The following is a 4,215-nucleotide window of genomic DNA, read 5'->3' on the forward strand; positions in this document are numbered from 1 at the left end:
TCTACAATGGCGCGGTCATAGCCGCACTCCGCGTCTGCGAGAGCGCCTAACAAACATTTCCGCACTCTTTCATGACTCAAGTCGCTCTACATCCCCTCTGCTCGCAACACGATAGAGAATCTCCATACGTAAAGGTAAACAGTGGCACAGCCAGTGCCATTTCGTCATTGCTATCGATATACAGGGTGATCAAAAAGTCAGTATAAATTTGAAAACTGGATAATTCACGGAATAATGTAGATAAAGAGGTACAAATTGACACACATGCTTGGAATGACATGGGGTTTTATTAGAACAAAAAAAAAAGAAAATAAAAAAGTTCAAAAAATGTCCGACAGATGGCGGTTTGTCTGATCAGAATATCAATAATTAACATAATGAAGTAAGACAAAGCAAAAATGATGATCTTTACAGGATATGCTCAATATGTCCACCATCATTCCTCAACAATAGCTGTAATCGAGGAATAATGTTGTGAACAGCACTGTAAAGCACGTCCGGAGTTATGGTGAGGCATTGGCGTCGGATGTTGTCTTTCAGCATCCCTAGAGGTGTCGGTCGATCACGGTACACTTGCGACTTCGGGTAACCTCAAAGACAAGCCAATAATCGCATAGACTGAGGTCTGGGAACCTTGGAGGCCAAGGATGACGAAAGTGGCGGCTGAGCACACGATCATCACCAAACGACGCACGCAAGAGATCTTTCACACGTCTAGCAACATAGGGTGGTTCTAATAAAACCCCATGTCATTCCAAGCATGTGTGTCAATTTTTACCTCTCTATCTACATTATTCCGTGGTTTGTTAAGTTTTCAAATTTATACTGACTTTTTGATCACCCGGTATTTAAATAAAGTTCCTTTGGTTATTACCCAGCAATATACAATATTAAATACGGTTTCTGTAATATACCTTACAGATTAAGAATCAGAAGTACAGTACAAGTTATCAACGGATAATAAAAGCCGAAAATTTTGGATGGTGCAGAAGGTATTTTATCTGCATTTGAAGGGAATATTCGAAGAAATACAAACGGAGATGTAGATGCTCAAATGCATTTAGGTTTGTCTACAAAAATTTTGTGTATCACTCACTAAGCTTCTCATTTATTATGATATATGTGGGCACATAATAGAGTGACAACACTGTGTCATTACAACTCAAGTCACCATAGTGTACCATAACATATTTTAAACGACAAAACCATTACACTTGAACTGAACAGTACTGGACAAGAGAACGTAACTGAAATAGTTACAGGTATACAAAAATGAGTAAAAGGATAAGAAACGAGAGCTGCCTCTGTGACCGAGAGGTTCTAGGCACTTCAGCCCTGAACCACGCGACTGCTACGGTCGCAGGTTCGAACCCTGCCTCCGGCATGGATGTGTATGATGTACTTAGGTTAGTTGGGTTGAAATAGTTCTAAGTTCTAAGGGACTGATGACCTCAGATGTTTTCTAGGGGACTGATGACCTCATATGTTAAGTCCCATAGTGCTCAGAGCCGTTTGAACCATTTGATAAGAAGCGAGATAAGAAATCAGTAGATATAATGACAACTTTAGATCAGTGGTCGTCAAACTGCTGCCCGCGGGCGGCATGCGGCCCACATCATGTTTTGGTACGGCCCGCGACCCTCCTCGGCTGCGCACGGGTAGCATTAGTTATCTACTTGCCTGGCGTGGCGGTGTTTTGTTTAGGGAATCTGCGTAGAATTGTGATTAAAGTCTGGGAAGTAATTAGGTAACTGAAAACCATCCACTACTTTCATTTAACGCGTCACTTGCAGCTGTTCCACAGCGCTAAAGGCTTGGGCGGCCCGCTAGCCAACAATGTGAGCCGTGCATCAAACGCGCCGCGTGCCCACGGCCGCTCGTATGTCGGCGTCGGCTTGTCCCGCAGCCGCCTCATTGTTAGCTTTGTCGTGTCAGTGTGTCAGTGTGTCAGTCGTGAACTAAGTTTCGGTGCCCCTGAGAGTTCGTCGCGTATTGTGTGTATTTGTGTTCATATTTGCTGATATAATTATTAGTGGAATGAATAGTGTCTGATGTACCCTGAAGAACAGTGACTAAGAGGAAAATATGTGAAGAGAGAAGAAGTTTCCAAGAAATATGATAAGAAGAGTTTTGCTTTATAAGTGGACACAAAGTACTACTACTTGCTTAATATGCTGGGATACGATTGTGGGACTGAAGAGATACAACTTATTTCGTCACTACACAAGTAAGCACAATTTATTTACAGAAGCTTTTCCTTTGAATTAAAATGAAAGAAAGGAAAAAAAATGCTCATCGATAATCTAACATTCGTCGTCAACAAAACGTTATGTTAGCAGCAGTTGGGCAAAGTGAGGCTGTCACAAGAGCATCATACCAAGTCTGTAATATTCTGGCAAAAAAATGAAAGCTTTCACTGATGCTGAATTAGTGAAGTAATGTACAATGACTGTTTCTGAAACTTTATTTCTTAACACTGGGCAACAACCAAAAAAACGTCATGGGTTTCTCAGCTGATTTAGACTAATTTTGGTGTTCTGAGTCCGAATATCACATTGATTTTGCTCTATCAGGTCAACTTTTTGAGATACAGCCATAGGCCTACATGACCATTTTTCCCTGAAATGTAAGCCTTTTTATAGGCTTCAATATGCTAATATTAGGGATTTTAAGGTGATTATTCAGGACATATGAAAACAAAAGAAGCCTTTAAGATTGTAACAGTTAATCATTCCAATAGATGCCTTTTTTTCTTGCTATAGTATAAAATTTATTCTAATTTTTATTGTCTGACAGTCAACTGCATATTTCTATTACTATTTCAGATTGATATGGCTTCTGCGCGACGTTCATGCATGAATAATCCAGACGTTTTCTGCTACATCTGCGGAGAATACACGCTTTCAGTGGACAGGAAGAACATCACGGGATTTGTGAAGAACGCCTACCAGGCTTACTTTCAAGTCAAGCTGGGTGACCAAGATAAGCCCTGGGCACCGCACACGGTCTGCAAGAAGTGCGTGGAATACCTCCGGCGGTGGACGAAGGGCACGAAAACTTCACTGAAGTTTGGGATTCCGATGGTTTGGAGGGAGCCCTTTGACCATGCATCGGATTGTTACTTCTGCGCCATCAATACTACTGGCATCAACCGGAAGAATCGGCACAGCCTCCAGTACCCCGACCTTCCATCTGCCCGCCGTCCAGTTGCTCATTGCGAAGAAATTCCTGTACCAGTGTTCACAGAGCTTCCTAACATCGACGACGAGGCCACCACTGCAGACGAGGGAGGATATATAGCAGACGAGGAGTATGAAGCACAAGATGGTCGGCAGCTCTTTTCACAATGTGAGCTTAATGATCTTGTTCGGGATCTCAGCTTGTCGAAGACTTCATCCGAGCTGTTGGCCTCCAGACTCAAAGAGAAAAATCTACTTGGTGAGGACGCGCGTATCACTTTCTTTCGTAGAAGGCATGAGGACTACATGGGCTACTTCTGCAAGGAGGAAGACCTAGTGTACTGCCGAGATGTCGCCGGTCTTCTTGTTAAACTCGGGGCTCCTACATACGATCCGAGAGATTGGCGACTCTTTATTGACAGCTGCAAGCGCTCTTTGAAGTGTGTGCTCCTCCACAACGGGAACGAGTTCGCCTCAATGCCTCTTGCTCACTCCACAACTCTCGTAGAGAAATATGAAGCAGTGAAGTACGTGCTCGACAAAATCCAATATGAGCAGCACCAATGGATCATCTGCGTCGACTTCAAGATGGTGAACTTTCTACTTGGTCAGCAGTCCGGGTTCACGAAATACCCATGCTTTATATGTATGTGGGACAGTCGAGACAGAGCCCAGCACTATGTAAAGAAAGTGTGGCCGCCACGAGAGCAGTTAGTACCTGGTGCGAGAAACATCATAAACGAACCTCTTGTTGACCGGGAGAAGATATTGATCCCACCGCTACACATGAAGCTTGGGTTAATGAAACAGTTCACGGGTGCTCTGGACAAGGATGGGAGGTGCTTCCACTACCTGTGCCGAGCCTTTCCGCGACTGACCATTGAGAAGCTGAAGGCCGGCATTTTCGATGGGCCACAGATACGGCAGCTCATAAAGGACACAGAGTTCGAAAACTCCATGAACACGTTAGAGTGCGCCGCGTGGAAATCGTTTGTGCAGGTGGTGAACAACTTCCTGGGGAACACGAAGGTAGCAA

The sequence above is a fragment of the Schistocerca cancellata genome, chromosome 6 (genome assembly GCF_023864275.1).
Source record: "Schistocerca cancellata isolate TAMUIC-IGC-003103 chromosome 6, iqSchCanc2.1, whole genome shotgun sequence".
NCBI lineage: Eukaryota > Metazoa > Arthropoda > Insecta > Orthoptera > Acrididae > Schistocerca > Schistocerca cancellata.